The 22711-nt window shown below is 46.0% G+C and overlaps 1 protein-coding gene and 1 long non-coding RNA gene across 3 annotated transcripts in view; one reads left to right on the top strand and one right to left on the bottom strand.

Annotated features, from left to right (window-relative positions):
* LOC136318977 (uncharacterized) overlaps window positions 1-6701 on the bottom strand; it is a 35673-nt gene extending 28972 nt beyond the window's left edge. Inside the window, exon 1 of the long non-coding RNA XR_010728142.1 lies at window positions 6465-6701. This is a non-coding gene — a long non-coding RNA (uncharacterized lncRNA). The remainder of the gene's footprint in view (window positions 1-6464) is intronic.
* Window positions 6702-17433: 10732 nt separating this feature from the next.
* Window positions 17434-22711, top strand: part of SPTBN2 (spectrin beta, non-erythrocytic 2) — a 42137-nt gene continuing 36859 nt past the window's right edge. Inside the window, exon 1 of one of the 2 annotated variants that reach the window (XM_066252156.1) lies at window positions 17434-17589. The gene's annotated coding sequence lies outside the window, so the exon portion shown is untranslated. Of the gene's footprint in view, window positions 17590-18158; window positions 18264-22711 lie in introns of those variants that run through there. The other variant, XM_066252155.1, reaches the window with a different exon arrangement.

The following is a 22711-nucleotide window of genomic DNA, read 5'->3' as shown; positions in this document are numbered from 1 at the left end:
TCCCAACCCCTGAGTTAGAACATTAACAGAAAAAATAACAAAACTTTAATGTCTTGCAGTTTGACCATGATATTTCTCAACTGCATATGTCATACTGTCTCTTCTAACACTTGTTCTTAGTTTTAACAGGTATCATGTTAACAATTGTTGAAAGTGGGTCATTTTGGTGCATGTGCTCAAGGAAGGCAAATCTTCATACACCCCATCCAGCCCCCACGTTCCACTACACTTCTATTTCTGTACTAAAGTGCTAGCCTTCAAATACAAAGATGACTCTAGAGACTAATTTGTAGAACACATTTTAAAAGTAATAGAGCATTGCCCAAAATTCCCCAAAAGATCATAGAACAAATGACCTTTAAAAAAATTATTTAAGAGCTATAAGGTCAAATATGTTTGGGAAAAGCTATATACAGCTCATTTTGAATAATTCACACTCCACACTAGCATATTAAAGGTTCTGAGAAGATTGAAAGCAAGGAAACTTTAGATTCCACTTTGTAAAGTATATGATTGGCTAACCACTATGCTATACACCTGAAACTAATACAAAATAATGTTGAATGTAAACTGTAATTGAAAAACAATAATGAAATTCATTCATTTTAACCAGCATTCCCCTAATGTAGATAACTACATAACTCCTTTCTCATAACTCATATAAACAGCCTATAGCACACACATTGTGAGAAACTCTACAACAAATAATATTTGTTAAAGCCTTCAACAATTACTGATGGAAAGAAACCATATGGTCATTTCTCAGCTTCTCATGAATGGATCACTCCACTAATAAAATGTTCTGGTTTGTTGTGAATTGAGTTTTGCACCTCTACAAGAGATTTTGAAGAACTAAGCCCCAGTATTCATGAATATGACCTTATTTGAAAGTAGGGTCTTTGTGGATGTTATCAAGATGAAGTCATATGGGATTAGGGTGACCCTAAATCCCAGTGCTATCCTTATAAGAAGGCCACGTGAAGACAGAGACACAGATTAAAATAGGGGAGAATGTCATGTGAAGACAGAGGCAGAGGCTGGAGTGATAATCATCTACAAGCCAAGAAACACCAAGGGTCTGCCAGAAGTTAGGAGAGAAGCATGGAATAGATTTCTCCCTTAGAGCCTCCAGAAGGAACCAAACCTGCTGATACCTTGATTTGGACTTCTAACCTCTGTAACTGTGAGAGGATAAACTTTTGTTTTAAGACACCAAGTATGTGGTACGTTACAGCAGTCCTCAGTAAGTAATACATGGTTCATCATCAAGGATTTCAAACCAAACATACTACATCATACTTTCAGGTAAAGATGGCAGACTGAACATACACATCTCTTTTACTCCCTCCTGAAATCTGAATTTAAAAAAACTAAAAGAAATAAATGTAAGGATAGAGAATAAGACATAAAGATGATTGTAATAAAATGCTAGAAACTGAAAAGAACTAGTGGGAAAGGATTTAGGAGGTCTGACAAATTGAGATATAAGCCAGAAAATGAAAACGCCAAAACACAATCCAAAGTATACAACAAAATCCCCAAAGACTCAGGAATGGCAGTATCAGGAACCTCTGGAAGTTAGATTGGGGTGGGAGCTAAAATAAAAGTTGGTTGGGAAAAAAAATAAATTTAGGAAGTAGATCTTTAGACTCCCTCCTCCATTCAGCAATCTAGAGACTGGCCCTCCCCAACCTTTGTGGTTCAGGGAGGGGAGAAGTTATTCCTTAAAAAGGTAGAACATGGGTCTCTGGACTGAGAACCAAAGTTGAGCTAAAAAAGAATGGACTGAGAGAAGAATATAAACACTGAATGCTGAGATATCCAATACCCCTTTTACTCTTCAATCCAAGAATGCTGGCAATCCAGCCTTCTACCTGGTGAGACTATGACCATATGAATAAAAAAATCTAGAATATATATTGAATGTTATTTAGTAATTATCACAAAGAATGAGATTACCACAAAATCTCACTTTCCATAATCTCTCTTTCTATAATGTTGGAATGTTTTATGAGAAGCATATGTCATCTTTCCTCCTACCAAAAAAATATAAAAATAATTATAGAAATATCAGAGACAATAAAGAGGAAAGAAATGCCATTTAAGAAACCCATTAAGGCTCAAAATGCCTGTGGAACTGGATTTCTTGCCAAAAGCTACTGTGGCTCAAGTTCTTTGCTCTGAATGAAATCAACTTTGCTACCTTGGCAACAGTTTACAGGATAGAATCAATGCATAATCTAATACAATCATATATAGGCCAACACTGCCCTAGCCACATAGCTAATCATCTCCCTCATGAATGGTGGGAACTCAAATCAGAGTGGAGTTCATGTAAGTAGAAGCAAACCAACCTATCATACCTCTCTTGAGAATGTCTATTGCTAAATACACAAAAAAGACGACAGGTAATTCCCATTCAGGTAAGAAAATGTCGTGTAAAGCCTAAAGTACTACCCAATCTCAACTGGGACTCAGGATGACTTCTCTAAGGCTGATGGGACAACTTCATTCCAAATTAACCTTCAATAAATCTACACACACACACACCAAAGACCTAGACAAACTAAAAGTTATCACTTTACACGTGCAAGAAAATTAGTTTCAGAACCACTCTGCATCAGCTTCTCTCAAAAGTTTAGGCAAAAAATGACAAAAGAATAAGAGCCAAATGGAAGAGAGAAGTATTTTTCAAATAACTGCAAATTAGGATTATCAGAATATGCAATATATATATATATATTTTTTCATTTAGTTGTTCATTGATTGCTTCTCATATGTGCCTTGATGGCGGCCAGGGGCGGGGGGGGGGGGGGGGGAAGGAGGGTAAAGCCTCCAGATAAACCAGTGACCTCTTGCTCAAGACAGAGACCTTGGGCTTCAATCCAGGGACCTTGGGCTTCAAGCCAGCGACCTTTGGGCTCAAGCCAATGACCATGGGATCATATTCATGATCCCATGCTCAAGCTGGTGAACCCATGCTCAATCTGGTAAATCCATGCTCAAGCTTACAACCTTGGGGTTTCGAACCTGGGACCTCACCATCCCAGGTCGACACTTTATCTACTGGGTCATCACCAGTCAGGCCACTATTCATTTTATTTCCTTTCTTTTTCCTTTATTTTTTGGCTCTTTCCCAACTACCAAAGGCTAGATATGAACGAAAAAGGAGATAAAATTCAATGTAATTTAATTTTGCTATGAGAGAGGTTCAAATCAAAAGCAACAGTGAGATTGTTTCTGAGCAATTTTACCTTAAGCCAGTAAAATAAGTAAATCTGTGATAAGAGTCATTCTACTCATCTTTCTTGTATGACACATTTGTAAATCTATCACCAGATAGTTATTACATAACTAAGTTTTTAAACTATGGAACAAACCCTAAAGTAGTAACATGATAAAAGATTATGACAAATTGAATTTTTAAAATAAACTATAATATAAATCATGACAAAGATAGAAAATCAACATTTTTTTCTTCCTCCACTTACTAGTTGTTACACAATGAAGAATATTTGCCTGGTGTTCAGAATTTAATGCTTCTATGGAAATCACTAGCTGTCCTTCTAGCAATGCTCCCTTTGCTGTTTCACACTTCCAGTGAATTATTAAGTATTTCAAAATCTGAAAAAGGCACAATTCAAAGAAAACACAATCTTCTTTAGAGATCATGATAATAATAAATTTGTACAATATAGTTAATAATTCTTTTTTTTTAATAAATTTTTATTAATGGTAATGGGATGACATTAATAAATCAGGGTACATATATTCAAAGAAAACATGTCTAGGTTATTTTGTCATCAAATTATGTTGCAAACCCCTCGCCCAAAGTCAGATTGTCCTCCGTCACCCTCTATCTAGTTCTCTGTGCCCCTCCCCCTCCCCCTAACTCTCTCCCTCCCTCCCTCCCTCCCATGTCCTCCCTCCCAATAATTCTAATTTCAAAAATAATATTATTGCTTGCAAAATGTCAGATCTACATTTGTTCAGAACAAAGCATTGTGTCTAAACAGAAGAAATAGCATAGGGGAGTGACGTAATAAAGGAGACAGTGAACTTCAACAGTGTTCCCAACAAGACAGGAAATGGAGACACTAAATTGCTTTATTCAAAAGATAAATTCATCTGAAAATAATTAGAAAAAATTAAGTAGGAGTTTGTTTTTCCTGTTTCTTTTTTCCCTCCTAAAGAAAAGCCAGCATTGAGTTATGAATCATCTCTACCTTTCATTAAATCAACATTTCTGAGGGTCAGAATACGAGCTAAGAGCACTGGCGCTGGAGGCAGATACCTGTTCTTGAATCCTGATGCCGCAAATTCTAGCATGTAACCTTGGGCAAGTTACTTCTCTGTATCTCAGCCTCCTCATTTATAAAAACAAATTCACCACATATGGCTGCTGCTGAATGTGCGAAATGCTTGATCCAGTGCTCAATAAATATTACCTATTATTTCTAATAAGTTCATCTACAATAAAGGCAGCACACAATATTTTAAGGTGAACAGATCTCCAAGATGTCTGGGTAAAAATTCAGTCTTGATGAGACAAATCTGAAATAAAATACACTGTATTTAATTCTATTATGTTTTTGAAAGTAGACTCTCACTTCCATATATATACACGTGTGTAAAAGAGCAGGGAGGTCTCAGTAAGAGAACTTGGGAACTAATCCCAATTTGTACCAGAGTTTATAAAGACAGTTTCCAGGCATGTCTACATCTAACACTTTCCTTCACCCATCCTCTGATTTATCGTGCTTCTAAGATTTTCCAGCAGTTTCTCCGTCCGTAATGAGAAAGTGGTTGGGAAGTGAACACCGGCCCAGGGAGTCAGAAGCTCTGGGTTCTATCGACTGTAGAATCGAATCCTCCAGTTTTTCTTTGATGACAAAGGCGGCGGCGGGAAGGCTGGAAGCACTCGGAGTGAGGTCAGGTCGACCCCGTGGGGCGCACGCGCTCCTGTATCTGTCTGGTATCCCTCACGAGGCCCCGAACTAAGAATCCAACCAGGTACCGGCTGTGGAAGTGCTGTACCGGAGGAACAAACGTGGCGAACCGGTGCCCGGGGACAACCCCACCTTCCAGGGCAGGGAACCATGTCCAGTCCACGGGTGCGGCCTACCGTCACCCAGCAGCGCCGGCCCGGACCCCGATGGCCGGACATACCCCGATGGCCCGGCACACCCCGACGGCCGGCAGCGCCTCGCCCTCACGCCGGCTTGGCACGGGCCGGTCCCGACGGCCCCTAGGGCGGGGCAGGGCAGCCCAACCCGCCTCCCGCTGCCGCCCTCCCGGCACGGGATGGGACAGGGCCCCGAGGCTGGCGTCCCTGCTCTCGCCCTCGGTCCGCTGAGGTCTGACAAGCAGCCGCACTTCCCGAGCCTCGGTGCTCTCCGCTGTGCAGGGCGAGCAGCGACACGTGGCCATGCCCTCAGCTGGTGGCCGTCCCTCCCTTAGGGCCCTCGGGTTTTACCGCCCAAGCGCTCCCACGCGCGGGGTCTCATCCCGTCCTCACAACGCCGCGTGACTGACACCAAGCCGTACCGTTCCCGAACCTTCCTTGGCCACCTCAGACAACGCCCAGACCCCTCTGCCCAAACTTCGCGGTCTCCTCACAAAGCCCATCCATCTCCACATAAGACTGTCCCCCGCTTTCTCTCCCTTCTTGACATCACCTCACAGACGGTCACCGCCAACCCCTCCATTCCGCAAGAAGAGCGGCAGCAACGCCCAGCCTCGCGGCGCCGCCCGCGGCTTCGACCTCCGCCCGCCGCCACGCCCGGTCGCACGACGCGGTCTCTGCCCGACCGCGTGCGCTCGCGCCCCGCCCACCGGCCCTCCGCGCGTGCGCACTCAGCGTTGCCCCGCCCCGCCCCTCAGACCATGAGCCTCAGGAGCCTGCCCGGAACTGTGGGAGCCACACACAGCTGCCGCGACCCGTGGGCGGAGAAGTGGGCGCGCCGCAGGGCCGGGGAAAGCCCGCGGGCGGCGAGCGAGGCTGGAGGCGAGCAGGAATGAGGCCAGGCCAGGACTCCTCCTTTCTCTCGAAAGAGACTTTCCCACGGTCCCGCCGAGGCTCAGCCCTCAGCCCTTTCAAAACGCCTCGGTCGCCCCGAGCCCGGACAAGCTGCTGGTGCGGGACCCCAAGTCGGTTCTTGACCCCCAAGCAACCGCACCTACAGGGGCTACCCCACCCAGCTGCCCCCGGCCAACTTCTGGTTCCCCGACTTCGCAAATAAAAATACAGGATGAACAGTTGCATTTGGATTACAGTTTTAAAAGGGAAAAAACAACAACTTAAGCATACATGTATCCAATGCAATATTTGGGGCAAGCTTATACTTAAAAAATTATTTGATCATTTGAAATTCAAACTGGGCGTCCTGTATTTTCACTGGCACCCAGTCCCAAGCATATCCCGAAACCTAATTCCAAGGTGCCAAAGCACCCCCAGGCAGTGCCTGGAAGGGGACCCTCGCCCCCAGGGAAAAGGTCCCTCCCCACGTTGGCTCCACTGAATATGCCAAGGGCAGGAGTTGGCTTTCATAGGCTTCACTGACAGGAGAAGCTCTGGTTTTCCAAAAGTGCTCCCAGTTGAATGCAAGGTAGTCTTCCAGACTCCAGCTGCAGGGCTCTGGCCAAGTTCAGGGCGAGGCGTGGCGAGTGGAGGTTCAACCCACACGGATGATCCTGCTGCTGGTTCGTCAGGCAGCCAAAAGAAAACTGGTGAGAGAGATTCCTGCCTGGCAGAGCGTTACCCAAGGAGAAGGGTGGGACAGGGTGTTGGCTGCTTTCCTTCAGGGAAAATTCTTCCACCCCAGCTCTGTGAAGCCAAGATTGGGCAGAACAGGAGGGGAACTGGCAGTGTGCCGGGCCAGTGCACAACCTTGGTTCTACTCCAAAGAACATGTCTACTGAAACCTGAATCATGGCTCTGAGTCTGAGCTCAGCACTGTATAGACCACCCTCCCCATCTCAGTTGCTCACAGGTAAACCTATTGGTGAAAGGTGGCTTTTATTTTTGGAAAGTTCATGATACTATCATCTCAGACTTGATAAGCTGACATCTGGGGAATCATTGGAGCCTTTCTATCCCTTTCACTCCCTTACTCTCAGGTGTTCCCTTTAGGAAGCGGAATTGCCAAAGGGAAGAGTGCTAACATTTATTGAATCACTGCCTGTTTGTCACCACTGGCTTTTTATATAAATTTTTAACTATGACAGTATCTTGTGAGACAGTTGTTATAACTATTTGATGGGCCACAAACCAAGGAGATAAGGATGGCTCTTTCTATATCTCCCATGGAGAGAGGTGAGTAGCAGAAAAGGGCCACAACATCCAGTTTGTCTCTTACCCAGCAATTTTGCCCCCAACCTGTTTGGGGTCTAGTATCTAATATACCATTGAACTGAGTCCACATTATTAAAACTCTTTTACTCAGACCTCATCTTCAGAGCAATAGAATGTTAAGAGCCAGAAGAAACATAGAGTGTGGGAGACTGCAAGTGGCAAAGCCCTTTGCAGTTCAAGGCTTAGCAAAAGGCTAACTTCTCCCCCCTCCACCTCCATATTGGCTGAGAAGCTCAGTATTTGCACTCATCCCATCTCCCCACTTCACTTGCTTGCTTAAGTTGCTGGAAGCAATTTACATGCCCTTCCTCTCATCCCTTGTTTGTTCTCATGTTGGTTGATTTTAGTTATACAAGGTGGAGGGTTTCTGCACTTGGGAGAATTCTTGGGTTGCCTTGGAGATGTGTGACTTTGTATGGGAGACTTACTTATTTGCATATGGCTATATAATAAAGCAAACCGGGGGCTGTGTTGCTTTGTTCTTGTCATCAGCTTGCAGAGGCTTCCCAATCCTATCCTTTTGCTCTTTAAGTCTATTTTCTTCATTCCACATCGTTCTCACTCAGGACCTGGAATTACTAGCCGCGCTGGTTCACGGCAAGAGGTTATCAATTGTCTTCAATAGATGAAAAGCCTGACCAGGCAGTGGTGCAGTGGATAGATAATCGGACTGGGATGCAGAGGACCCAGGTTCAAGACCCCAAGGTCACCAGCTTGAGCGCGGCTCATCTGGTTTGAGCAAAAGCTCACCAGCTTGGACCCAAGGTCGCTAGCTTGAGCAAGGGGCTACTTGGTCTGCTGAAGGCCCACGGTACATATGAGAAAGCAATCAATGAACAACCAAGGTGTTGCAATGCGCAACGAAAAACTAATGATTGATGCTTCTCATCTCTCCGTTCCTGTCTGTCTGTCCCTGACTATCCCTCTCTCTCTGACTCTCTCTCTCTGTCTCTGTAAAGAAAAAAGAAAAAAAGAAAAAAAATTGTTGAAGAAATAAGAGGCCCAAAGAAGTTAAATGATCTGCCCAAGGTTAAGGTCACCTTAGTCAACCAGGTCAGCTAAGTAACCATTGGATGCTACTTTGGATATTTCAGCGCCGGTGTTCCAGATTTTAGCAGTGCCTTCAAGGGGCCAGCTCTTTCCTGTTCTTAGACGTAAGTGGCGTACTATTCTGCTCGCATTCCTTCACTCCAGGATTTGGATTAGTGTTTCATGTCCACTTTGGACATCCTGTTTATTCTGAGAAGAAATCGCCTGTTTGGCTGGAAGAGACCCCACCTGAAGAGTCCCAGGTTGATTCTGACCCAAACCCAGGGGTTTGAGTGGAACCAGAACATCCTAGAGAATGATGCTGGTGGACAGAGACATTTTAGGAACATTTGATCTGGCTTTCGCTTCTGAATGTGCCCTTTCTGTGTATATCATTTCTAGATATTTCTTAGGTCCTACCTTGTTCTCCCCTAGAGCATTCAAAAGCCCTGAAGAGACTAACCTCAGGAACTTAGGTTTAAAATATCCCTATGGTCCTTCTTATCAGGTTGATGCAAAATAAAGTCCATACAAGGAGTTTCTACCCCACTGGGAAACTATTAAGAGTCTTTTCCCCCTACATCTGTCATACAACGGGAATTACAATAGGAAAGGGTTAACTGCTTCTCTCAGGTCCTGAGCAAAGTCTATCCCCCACCAGTTCCCATAACCGGGTTTCCTGAAATGGAGCAGCTCCCAGGTGCCTCTCCACTAATCACATCCTTAGAAATGGGGCCATGACGCTTAGATTAGCTCATCCCTTCACCTTCTTGAGGCCTTCTCCACCTGGAGCACAGAATCTGGGGCAGCTTCGCTACTCCCCTCTCTTTGCTTTCCTATCAGGGGTCAAACAGGGATGTTCATGCAGAGGACTGTTAGGTTAGGGGGGCACTAGAGGCCATAGTGGTGCTGACTTTTGTGCAAATTCTTGGACTACAGTGTTTGTTTTTCTTCATTCTTCATGGACAAAATGAAGATCACACCAGGATGCTACCAAAGTTTGCATGACTAGAGTGTTTTCTTCTTCACCCTCATTCCCTGTTTTCTTTCTCTCCTTCTTGAAATGACTGATGAGGATACTGGGTAGCTTCCTGTTTTTCCTGGCTGACAATCACCCTTTGTACAGTGTCTGGTTTCTCTACCAGTAGCCAGTTCTGGGGCCAGCCCAGGAGATTTTATTCCTTTCCTGTTAGTGTCCAATTTCTCCTCTTCCTATCTAACCAATAAAATCTATATCACAAAGTGGTTCTGCCCTCCGTAATTAGCTTTTGGCCTTCTTTCTAGGCAGGTGCATTTGTCCTGCCAGCAGATGTCCAGTGGAAGGAAGTATTTTTTGTGGCATAAAAGCCTTAGGAATGGGAATAGCAGTGCAATCCAGTCACATATGGCCAAGTAAACATATTGATCCAAAGGCCAGATGATCAACTTGATTTGAAAGACAAATAGGCTAACTGGGACAAAGATTCATCTTCTAGGATTCCCACTAAAAAGGACACTGGCTGGACGTGTTCAGTCTTGGTGCAGTCTTTGTATACTCACGGTACTCTGAAGTACTTTAACAGGAATACTGGTGTACAAAGTCTTTAAAGCTGGTAATATGGAACCTCAGCTGAGCTGGTTGTTCACTTGTCTCTGAAGTTGACTTGATTTTCATCTGTTCTAGCTATCAAGTCACTTCTATCTTCCTGTTTTGCCAACTTTTATTCTCACCAGTTGAAAACAAGCTGTGGGATCAAAAGTCTAAAAGGATCAGGATGTCTGAATTCTTTTCCTATTTTACCACTCACTTTAGGTGTTACATTCTAGTTTTCCACAACTAAAATAAGAAAATTCTCCCAGGAATATCATTACAATAACATCTGTTTTGTTTTTTGTTTGTTTTTGTGGTAGAGTCATAGAGTCAGAGAGAGGGACAGATAGGGACAGACAGACAGGAAGGGAGGGAGATGAGAAACATCAATTCTTCGTTGCGGTTCCTTAGTTGTTCATTGATTGATTTCCCATATGTGCCTTGACTGGGGGGGGGGGGGGCTACAGCAGACCAAGTGACCCCTTGCTCGAGCCAGCGACCTTGGGCTCAAGCTGGTGAGCTTTGCTCAAACCAGATGAGTCCGCACTCAAGCTGGCGACCTCAGGGTCTTGAACCTGGGTCCTCCACATCCCAGTCCAATACTCTATCCACTGCACCACCGCCTGGTCAGGCCAATTTGAGAGTTTTAGAATCCTCAAATTAGAAGAAGTCTTAGAAAAAATTTAATCTAGTATTTATAACCAGAGAAACAATATTTTTATCCATTTCATTTCCTTTATCTCTATACCTCTTCCTGAATAATCCCTCTCTACCTCCTTCCTCATGTCTTCCTGGTGTCTAAGATGGGGTATTGATCTGATTTGCACAATATATTTAGTATATTTAGGTTTGGGAAACATCGCCCTAATTCATGTCTCTATTTCATGCAATAGTCATTCCAAGAGTTCTAACAAGTTGATAACTAGCTTTTACTTAAATATCTAGTGTTGAAAATTTGCCATTTCAAGAGCCAACCCATTCCAGTTTTGGACAGCAGTAGTTTGCTGACGATTTTTTTCGTTATATTGAATTGAAATCCCCCACCACCACAGTATCTTCCACTCATTGATTCCAACTCTACCCTCTGAAACCACAGAGAATTCAAGTAATTCTTTCATAAAGGAGAGTTGAGAATACCCAGGATTGCTATTGTTAACTTGCCACAGTGGTTCAGACCTGGCCTGAGTGATTATGTTACAGATGTCTTGTGCTTTGTACACCAGCTGTGTTCCTAAAACATCGTACAAACCCAGTTTTGTGTGAATCAATTAATTTTAGACATACTGGGAAGTTGACTGTTGAAAAGAAATCCTGTTTTCAGTTCTCTTATAAACTGAAGAATCCTTTTGTAATAAAAATAACCTCCCCCATTAACCTTTCACAAAAATCTAGACTTTTATTCTTCATTATAAGCACACCTTGTTTTATTATGCTTCACTTTATAGGGCTTCAGGGATATCATGGGTTTTTTTTACAAATTGAAGGCAAGATCCTCCACCAGCAAAAATGATTACGACTCACTTTATTGTGAAACTTGCTTTATTGCATTGGTCTGGAACCAAACCTGCAATATCTCTGAGTATGCCCGTATGTTTTACTTAAGGCAAGATTTGCCTACATATAAAACAAGTAAAATAATAATAACAACGGCTAACATTTGTCGAGCCCTTATCAGGCACCTGGAATGCATTATTTAATTTCTCATAACTTCTTTAAAATTATCTCCCCTCCCCCCCAAAAAATTATCCCCTATTTACAGATAAGAAAACCAAGGTTCAGAGAAGTTAGATAACTTGTTCAAGGTCACACTATAGAACGTGATTGGCCAGAATTTCAATAAGGCCATAAAACTCCAGAGTATTGTTCCTAACTACCAGGAAGCTTCATAGTTGAACAATAATAGTACCATTGCACAAGTAAATTAGGTTACAATACAAAAAACTGACCTAAAATTTCTATAGCTTCAAAGATGTACACTAAATCTATGCCTTTTGGGTTCTAACATTGTATGTTTCCCAGCACAATCCACATTTTCCAGTGCAATTTGATCAAGGAACCCCAAAGACTTCCCTTCACCTATTAGTAGTAAGCAGATGCTGCCCAAATTTATTTCAGGTATATGGGTATGATCAGACATTTTTTCAAAGGTTCTGTGTATTGCCAGGGTTTTGTGGCATTAGCTTCTTAGAAGAAAGGAGTGGTTTGTTATTGACAGGTTAAAATCAAAAGTATTGAGAATTATGGTTGATCCCAGCCTGCTCCTAGATGGTTTGGAACCGTTCAAATGGGTTTTAAGGCCCAGTTTTGTTTTGTTTTTTAATTTTTCATTGATTGAGTGGGAAGGGAGAGGAGCCTCAACTTTTTGTTTCACTTAGTTATTCAGTTCAATTGTTTACTCATTGATTACTTCTTATACTGCCCTGACCGGGGTCAAACTCACGACCTCTGGCGGACCAGGTTGACGCTTGATCCACTGAGCTACCAGGCCAGGGCCTAGGCCCAGTTTTTTGTTTTTTGGTTTGTTTTTTTTTAATATTTATTCATTTATTTATTTGAGAAAGGCAGGGGCAGAGAGAGAGACAGGAACAGTGAGCTGCTCCTGTATGTGCCCTGACCTGGAATCGAACCGGCAACCTCCGTGCTCCAGGATGATGCTCCAACCAAGTGAGCTATGTGGCCAGGGCATAGGCCCAGTTTTTAATGGTGTTTAGGTTTGGAAATTAAAAATAGTCTTAGAGGGATGGTCCATAAATAAATGCTTTTTTGAATCCAAGCTGGACAAAGATAAATGGATGTAATACTTCTATGTCCTCAAAGCAGGTTTATTTTCTCCAGTTTAGTCAACAGCAGCGTCCACTCACAACATTGCTTAGCTCACAGCATATATCTCTCCAGGCTCCTAGAATGCCAGACTTTTCTACACTATGCACGGGAGCTCCAGGTAGGGCTCTCTTTTGTCCTCCAGGCGCCACCTCCATCAGATCATAGTCAGATGCCCATTTGACTTAAGACTCTACCTGGCTCATCTGCACACTTTCACTTTCAAATACCTGATCATTCTTTGCAAATCATGTTCCTAGCTGGCGTTACCCTGGCCTGCTGGTCTACCATAGTCGCAGGAAGTCAGGTCTGTCCTTGTGAGGCACTGGCACACCCCTTGTAAGCCCACCTTTCTCATCTGCACTTGTATAGCAGATTTATTTACAATCACAATTATAGACTCGGATGAAGAAATATGTAATTTTCTTTATTTCACAACTTAGCTCTTCAGCCCCCTTTTCCACTAATGGCAGAAAAATGATAAACCATACCAACTCAAGACAGCTCAATCATTTCAAGTGGCATATGTGGTTTCGTAGTATCTCCTCCCTGTCCCCTTCCCTACATGGTGTCCTAATTTGGGTTTATGTATCTTTCTGATATCAGAGCAGGGGCATCAAGGTCAATGGCCATCTTCTGTCTCTCTGACCTAACTGATAAAGTATAGCTTCCTCCACTTGGCCTTGGCCACTGGGTTCTATGGCCCCTGCATCTGTGGCAGGGTTCCCTGGCAGGGGAAACTGGTCTTGATATAGACAAAGCACAGTGATTGCTTTAGGGGAGCTTGGTGACCCCCGCTCAGCGATTCCTGGTACTACTGAACCTCCATCTGTTCCCTAGCTTGGTCAGGTACCCCTCAGCCCCTACTGTGGGGTTCTCGCCCCCCAGTCCAAAGCAATCCCCACAGGTACCCTAACTCTCAGTTCTCAGGTCACTCTCACACGCCTCCCAGGCGGGACACCAAGGAACTTCTCAGATTTCCTCCAAATGTCAGCAGATGAGGAGATTCAGGCTTAGGGGGTGACAGGGCTTAAGGTAATGAGGAGACAGAATTTATCTCCGACCTGCTGTGCCTACCCAGGTGACAATGCCATTTACACTCTGCGGCAGTTGCCCCTGTTAGCACAGGGTACTTCTCAGTGTTCCAGGAATGACATGGAGCATAAGCCCCTGCTGTCCACTTTTTTCTTTGGTGGTGGAGATGGCCCTTCAGTTGCATCTAAACTCTCTTGTTCTCCTTTCTCAGTCCTTGTCAATTCTGCACCAAGTTCTAAAAGGCTTATATTTTTCTGTGTGGGGGGAAATTTACATGTTCTTTCCAATTCAACAGTTGATGGCATAAATTTTGAGCTTTGGGTTTATCGGATTCTGTCTCTTGACATTTAGAGGGAGGCTTCTGCAGAAAAGTAAAAAATCCCTTTCTTCCTGGCCTGACCTCACCACCCATTCTCTCTCGCCCTCTGTTTTCCCTCCCACTGCTCTTATTTCTGTTTTCTCACATGCAACATGCATCGTACAGCATCAGGCCCGGTATCCGCACACCCTGTGTCCCTATAGCTGAGAACTGGCTCAAGTGTCAGACCGTCTGGGTTAATTAAAATCCCAGCTCTTCCCCTGCCTGGTTTAATGACACCTGGCAAAACACTTAATCTCTCAATGACTCCGTTTCTTCTTCTGAAAAATGGGGTTAATTCTCACTTCTGAGTTGTTACAAGAATTAAATGAAATGATATGTGTAAAGTGCTAGAAAGATAATTCCCAATTTGTATTAGTAATGGCTATTATTATCCTTCATTCTCTACCTGGTTAATGCTCTCATATTTCAAATCTAGCTCAGATGATCTGACCTCCCTAACCAGGTTATGACTCGCTGTTATAGTTTCACATAGCAGCCTGAACTTTTTGTTCATAACACTTATTATACTTTGTGATTATAAGTCTGAGTATATATATTCTGTGATTAGTATTTTATTAGCATCTGTCAACCCTAGCAGAATGTAAACTCCAAGAGGACAGAGACAGTGTACATTTCAGTCATCATTAGATCGCCACATCCCAGCACATAAGCCAGATAGTTTTTGATTGAATGATTAAATGGAAGGCAAAGAAGTATAGCCAGAGTTCAAACGACTGAAGAAGATTGTGATCAGAAAGAGTAAGGGCAATGTGGTGGAGGGTCAGAGTTTCTCACTTATTTTTTAAGCTGGCAGGTACCTGAGTATATTCAAGTGCTGATGGGAAGGAGCGAGAAGAGAGGAGCTCACCAGAAGGAATACTAGCCATGAGGCTGTGGGAGGGGATGGGACTTAGGGAAGGAGCCAGGAGAATCAGTCTCAGACAGAAGGAGGGACACTTCTTCCTGGTACAGGAACAAGAGCTAAGAATTCAGCTCCATCTGTAGGTTTGGTGGCAGGAAATCCTACCAAGACCTTCTCATGAGTCTTGGTAATATAAGCAGAAAATCTGGATTCTCTGAAAAGCTCAACATACTTAGACATCATTTCATTTTTGCAGCTTATATAAAAAGGAAGCAGAAGTTTTTTTTCATCCTTGACTGGACTGACGCACTACAGGGCAAAAATAACAGGTTTCCAAAACAACTTGGTAACAGAGCTGAGACAAAGTGATCTCTCTATGGAGAACACCTCCTCTCCAAGTTGGGAAAGAGTATGGCAATATGATAATATGATAAAGTAATAATTGCGGACCATGATTGAGTGCTTACTATGTGCCAGGCACTGTTCTAGTACTTCATCTGCAGTAACTCATTTGATTGCCCGTGTTATGATACCGTTTTACAAGTAAAGAAACTGAATCCCAAGGTCAACAGCTTGTGGCAAAACTAGGTTTGACACCAGGAAGTCTGACTCCAAAATAGATGCTTTTAGCTACTCTGCTAACCCCCCTCTCTAGCAGAGGGGAAAGAGCATACTAGCAATCAAAAGATTCTGTAAACTTGAGCATTCACTCAGCTATCTGAGCATCAGTTTGCTCATCAATAAAATGAGAATGATTCATTTTACCTTACAAGGATTATGAAATGCTGAAAATGAGAGCTCACTATACAAAAGACATTATTATGCTAATTTGGAGACCTAATATTCTTGTCTTTTAATTGGGTCACAATCTACTCAGTTGTTGTTGAGACCCTCAGTTCCCACAACCAGTACAGCAGCAGAGGTTGGGAGTTCCAGCTCTTTGGGCAGATCAGCTGGTTCTCTCATCCCATCACCTTTGACCTCAGTGCCTCCCTCCTTAACACATTCACTCCTACCTCTGGAACAGTTACGGCTATGCCCTCACTTCTTTGATTCCACTGCCTGAAGGAGTGATTGTTTAAAAAAATATAAGTAATAAATAGCCCAATTACAGCTAATAGTGAGGTGCACCCCAGAAGGCCAAGTTCCAATTTGGTGGTAGAATCACTGTTCCAGTTTAGAATCAGTCTATCAGCACTAGCGGGAAACTTCAAGGTCATCATTTAGTGCAACAACCTGACCCTTCTCCTAACCCCTTTTATAGACTGGGAAAACTAAGGCCAGGTATGTGAGATGGCACAACGAGTTAGGATTGGTAAAAGGACTTTTTTGAACCTTGGAAATGTTTTCAAATGGATTTAATACAAATGATTTCCACTTGCCCAAATCGTTTCTGGAAGGAACTTTGATAACTTATATATTTGTTCCAGTATGCATATCTTTTGAGAAAGGAGCAAAATCCTAAAATTCCATTACTCATAAATAAATAAAACCTTAAACCAGGGGTAGTCAACCTTTTTATACCTACCGCCCACTTTTGTATCTCTGTTAGTAGTAAAATTTTCTAACTGCCCCCCAGTTCCACAGTAATGGTGATTTATAAAGTAGGGAAGTCACTTTATTTTATAAAATTTATAAAGCAGAGTTACAGCAAGTTAAAGCATATAATAATAATTACTTACCAAGTACTTTATGTCAGATTTTCATTAAGAATTTGGCAGAATAAATTTTTATAAAACAACTTACTATAGTTAAATCTATCTTTTTATTTATACTTTGGTTGCTCCGCTACCGCCCACCATGAAAGCTGAACGCCCACTAGTGGGCGGTAGGGACCAGGTTGACTACCACTGCCTTAAACCCAATAATTTAGGCAAAGCCCATTCTTCACATTGCCCTTATTTGGCCATTTCAGGCATTTCCCTGGTACAAACAGACCCCCATCTTCATGGGCAGTAGAACTTAATGGTTAAGTTCGGACTGCTCCGTACAAAACCGAATCTGTTATTACTAGTTCATTCCTGAGCCTAGTTTCCCAGTCTGAAAGAGTGGGGGTGGGGGTGGGGTCACGTGAGATAGTGTGTTTTTAGCACTGAACAGGGCACTTTATAACTTTGTTATTATTTGGGCATAATTCCTTCTTTTCTCTACTAAACAGATAACAGTTCACTTTAGACTCAAGGACCTTAGACTCAGACACTACTAAACCAAGGGGAAACCCAGCTATGCCAGGCCTAGAAACGTCAGTCCCCACCCCCACTCCTTCTTAAGACAGTGAGTAGGCCGGAATTCTGGTTGATAAATGTGAGGAGCTGAGAAGGAGCTGCGTGGAGCTGCAGCGATGACTGTTCTGAGAATCTGATCTGCGAGGAGACGAATCTCCACCACATGTACCATGGAGATGCTCTGGGAAAGAGAGCCTGCCTACCTGCCTGAAGGTGGAAGGGAGAGACAAGGGATGGGTAGAGGAAATGCTTAAAGGAAGATGAGCTGGAGGTGCCCAGGAGGAAATTTTGAGAAGGAAAATAGAGGCTGAAGATTGGGAAGCCTTCTGGGCGGTGAGTGCCGTTAAAGAAAGGATTGCGTGTCCTGGGGATACAGATTTTGTACGAAAATCGGAGTAGTGACAAAGGTGGGGTATGCAAACTGCGGAGACCAAGCCTGGTAAGCTGTGAGGGGCTGCCCAGACGGCCGAGGGGTGACCCAGACTGGCGAGAACCGGAAGGCAGGGTTATGGGGGCCACTCGCTGGGAAGATGGGGAGGGGGGTTTGGAACTGGTCCCGAAGCCGCCGCCGCGTTTGCCCCAGGAAAGGTCAGCGACCCCGGACAGGGGAACTGTGCGGAGAACCGAGAGGGGCCGCGGTTGCCATGGCGCCGGGCGGGGCGGGGGTGATTCGGGCCCCGCCCGGAGCCCCGCGAGGCCGCTGACTCCAGATGGTCCCGGGCCTCCCGCGGGAGCCGGCGGCCTGCGGCAGGGGGAGGCTATTGTCCTCCTTCCGCGGCGCCGCAGTCCCGCCGCTCGCGCCCGCGCGCCGCCACGCGCCACGCCGGCCCCGCGCGCCCCCCGCAACCCGTGACAGCGCCTGCCTGCCGCCCGCCGTGAGTCCCGCCGCCGCCCGGCCTCCAGCTGCCGCCCGCAACCGCCCCTCGTGGCCGGGCTGCGGGCGCGGCGACGACCGTGTGCCCCCGCCCGCCGCGCTCCCCCGTGCGGGGCCGGCGCTCCGCTCCGAGGTAGGTGCCGGCGCCCCGGCCCGCTTTGTCCCGGCCGGCGGGGCGGCGCGCTTTGTGCAGCCGCGTGCGGACGGCGGGTCGGGGTCGGGGTCTGGATCCGGGCTGGCGGACGGAGCAGGGGACGTAGGATGCGGCTCCTGTCGCTCGCTCCCACTCGGTCCCAGGGACCGGATGGTGAGAGTCATGTGCCAGCCACCCAGGTACCGGTTTGCTGGCGGCGGGGCATCAAGGCTTGGGGACACGGGCCTTTCCCGAGCCAAGAGAAGAGTCTAGAAGAGCGGGGGGCTGACAGACGCGTTAAGGGGTCGGGTCGGCAGGGCTCGGAGCGAGTCTGACAGCGTTGGCCGTTCACGTTGCTGAGGCTCCTAGGCGGACCGGCCGGCTTTGGTCCAGGTGCTGCGGACACGCTGAGCCGTCCCTGCCCTGTGTCTGCGAGTGCCTGCTTCCCTCAGGGTCTTTCTGGGGTCTCCCTCTGGAGCCTGGGGAGCTGCTCCTCGCCTCTTTGGTTACTGGCTCTAGGTTCCCCTTTATGCATGCTCGCAGTATGTCTGCGAAGGGGACAGACTTGGCTGTGGTGACGAGAACACTGGCAGAGAGAGAAAGAAACCCCTTCGGGTGATGAGGAGGCTAGGTGTAAGGTGTCTCTGTGGCCGAGACGTCCAGAGGACTTGGAGTCTGCCCCGCACGGAACTACGGGGCAAGGCCTCCTGGCAGGGGTATTCCAACTCCAGCGCACAGTCGGCCTTTGGCTCTGAACTCCTCTGGCCCAGGACGGCTTTCCCCCCTTAACCTCATGGCTCTGCGTGCTTGTCTGAGCGGCAGGCTTGCCCCCTGTCCTAACCTGCTACATACTGTCTCGGTGAGTTGTTGTTTCTTAGCGGGCCTCCCCTCCACAAGCAGCCACAGTTCCAGGGCTGGAGAGCTGGTCTGTTCAGGCATGGACAGGGTACCCACAAACCAGTTTTCCCTGAAGATGAAGAAGGCAGACTGAGTTCCAAATATGTCTTAGCTTGAGGTACTGGGCAACTTCTCAGCATATCCAGAGCAGCAAACAATTAGGAAGGAAAAAGCTAACACGGATCTTAGATTTGTCCATTAGAGAAACTGTTATAACCCATGGGTTATATGCTTGAGGAAGGGAGTGAAAATTAATCTGAATAAATCTGCTGTGAGTAGAGGATTCTAAAGGAGATCAAACAAACATGAAGTCCCTCTCTTGGGCCCAGCTCCTAAGTTTCTGGGAGGAGGCTTCCTGTGCGCGCTTCCTCAGGAATGGCCTGGAGAGAAACCGGTTGGGATTCTGCTTCTCCTGCTGGTTCTCTGTCCTGAGTGCATCTTTCTTTTGCTTTCTTAGGAGTCCTGAGTTTATTTATTATTTCTCATTCCTTTTCTCTCTCTGCTGGTACACTCATATTTTGAGTCAAATAAGATTTTTACTTGGCCAAAGTCCCCATTTCTTCTAATCTATTATTCATCCTGCTGTCACTTGTTCAGCTCTGCCTCCCTGTCACATCTCTAGCCATATCGTCCTCCTTCTGCACAGCTGTGATTTGCCGGTGTCAGGACATCAGCTCCATTTGTCTCGTTAGATCCAGAGCCCAATCCATCTTCATTTTCCTCCCATTGCCCCAGGCTTCTGACGCTGTGTGTCTTGCCGTTTCTGAAGGAAAGTTATATTTGGGTTGAGCATGGGCGCCAACCTTAGGTGACACTTACCCCTGAAACTTTGTGTCTCAGTCCTCACAGCTCCTCTAACCAATTCTAACTACTACCTTAGCTTTAGACAACATGACCCTCAGTGTGTGGTCCCTGGACCGGTGACTTTATTGTCATCTGAGAATAGTTAGAAATGCAGATTGCGCCTGACCTGTGGTGGCGCAGTGGATAAAGTGTCAACCTGGAAACGCTTGAGGTTGCCGGTTCAAAACCCTGGGCTTGCCTGGTCAAGGCACATATGGGAGTTGATGCTTTCTGCTCCTCCCCCCTTCTCTCTCTCTCTCTCTCTCTCTCTCCCCTCTCTATAATGAATAAATAAAATCTTTTTAAAAAACAAAAGAAAAGAAATGCAGATTGCTAAGCCCTACACCCGACCTGAGTCAGAAACTCTGGGGGCGGGCCTGGCAATCTGTTTTCATAGCTCCACCCCACCCCCACCACCAGGTAATTGTGATTTGGTGCAGGTTTGGGAATCCCTGGTCCTGGTCTGTAGAGCCCAACCCCGACAGCCCTCCAGCTGAGGGGCAGAGGGGCTTCTCTGAGCCCAGCTCATTCTTCCCTTGAGCTTTTTGCCAGCTCTAAGAGAGACATTAATTCAATGGGGGGGGGGTAGAATTTCGGCTATTTATTTAATATCTCCTTATTGAGTACCTATTGTACTGGGCTTGGCAAACACAGCCCTTGTCCTCGGTGTGTTAAAAGTAGAGCGGCAGAGAGACACATAAACAACTAACTGTAAGACAACGTGATAAGTATAATAATAGCAGCCTGCTGAAGTGCTGCGGGGGCACAGAGCAGGGCATGATCCACTCTCTCTGAGGGAGGTAAAGAATGAATGAGGAGGAGGATGTGGTGAGAGGAGGAATTAGGGAAGGAGACAAGCTCTAGCCCCAGGGATAGGATTTCTAGCTTTGAATGCCAACGAGAAGGCAGAGAGGCAGCTCCCCTTGAGGGTGTGTGGGCACCAGCTGAGCAGTCTGCATCCAGAGCGTTTGGGATCCAGCAGGACCCCCAGCTTGCAGGTGGCGGAAGTTGACTTTACTCTGGCACGAATAATGTAAGCTATTTGGGTCCAGCCTAGAGGTCAGCGGCTAAGAATAATGTGCTGGTGAACTATAATCTGGATTAGCTGCTGTACCGCCCTCTCTCCAGAGTTCAGGAATCTATGGAGAAGAAGGTTGATGATTCTCCAGTAGAGAGGCAGGGAGTCATTGGCTTGGGGGGGACAGGACTGCAGACCAAGGAAATGTGAGCAGGGGATACCCAGTGGATCACAGGTGAGGAAGGATACACTCAGTGGAAAGAACCCAGAGCCGGATCTATGCAGAAGACACTCCAGTAGAAAACTAGGGATCTGGAGAGCACAGCAAGGAACATAGTATATTCTGCAGAAGGCTAGGGCACTGCAGAGTTCAAATGCTTGAAAACCAAACCTCAGAAACATGGAGATAGGGCAGGGGTCCCCAAACTTTTTACACAGGGGGCCAGTTCACTGTCCTTCAGACTGTTGGAGGGCCAGACTATAAAAAAAATATGAACAAATCCCTGTGCACATTGCACATATATTATTTTAAAGTAAAAAAACAAAACGGGAACAAATACAATATTTAAAATAAAGAACAAGTAAATTTAAATCAACAAACTGACCAGTATTTCAATGGGAACTATGCTCCTCTCACTGACCACCAATGAAAGAGGAAGTGTGGTAGGGGCCGGATAAATGGCCTCAGGGGGCCACATGCGGCCCGCGGGCCGTAGTTTGGGGACCCCTGAGATAGGGCCTCAGAACCACCAGAGAGCACTATTCACATGTGGGTCTGTGGGAATAAACTCCTTAGAGTTACAACATGGTGGCCTGATGAGGTCATCTAAGGAGACTAGTGCCATCTTGGTTCCTTTTCTTCTTAAGTAAGAGAAGGGGGCCCTGGCCGGTTGGCTCAGCGGTAGAGCGTCGGCCTGGCGTGCGGGGGACCCGGGTTTGATTCTCAGCCAGGGCACATAGGAGAAGCGCCCATTTGCTTCTCCACCCCCCCCCCTTCCACTCTGTCTCTCTCTTCCCCTCCCGCAGCCAAGGCTCCATTGGAGCAAAGATGGCCCGGGCGCTGGGGATGGCTCCTTGGCCTCTGCCCCAGGCGCTAGAGTGGCTCTGGTCTTGGCAGAGCGACGCCCCGGAGGGGTAGAGCATCGCCCCCTGCTGGGCAGAGCATCGCCCCCCTGCTGGGCAGAGCATCGCCCCTGGTGGGCGTGCCGGGTGGATCCCGGTCGGGCGCATGAGGGAGTCTGTCTGATTGTCTCTCCCAGTTTCCAGCTTCAGAAAAATACAAAAAAAAAAAAGAGAGAGAGAGAAGGGAGATGGTGAGACATATTCCTCCATGCATTCCAACTGGGATCCACCCAGCAATTCTCATCTAGAGCTGATGCTTGAATCAACTGATCTATTCTCAGCACCTGAGGTTGATGCTCAGACCAACTGAGCTATCATCAGTGCCCAGGGCTGATGCTCGAACCAATCGAGCCACTGGCTGCAAGAGGGGAAGAGAAAGAGAAGGGGGAGAGGGAGGGGAAGAGAAGCAGATGGTTGCTTCTCCTGTGTGCCCTGATCGGGGATTGAGTCCAGGACATCCGCATGCTGGACCGACGCTCTGTCCACTGGCCCAACTGGCCAGGACCTAAGTGGCCAATTTTTTTTTTAAACAAATTTTATTTATTTATTTATTTTAAAAACTTTATTT

This window comes from Saccopteryx bilineata, chromosome 1 (assembly GCF_036850765.1).
Source record: "Saccopteryx bilineata isolate mSacBil1 chromosome 1, mSacBil1_pri_phased_curated, whole genome shotgun sequence".
Lineage (NCBI taxonomy): Eukaryota > Metazoa > Chordata > Mammalia > Chiroptera > Emballonuridae > Saccopteryx > Saccopteryx bilineata.
Note: the sequence above shows the minus strand (reverse complement) of the source record. Positions and strands in the feature narration are given on the sequence as shown.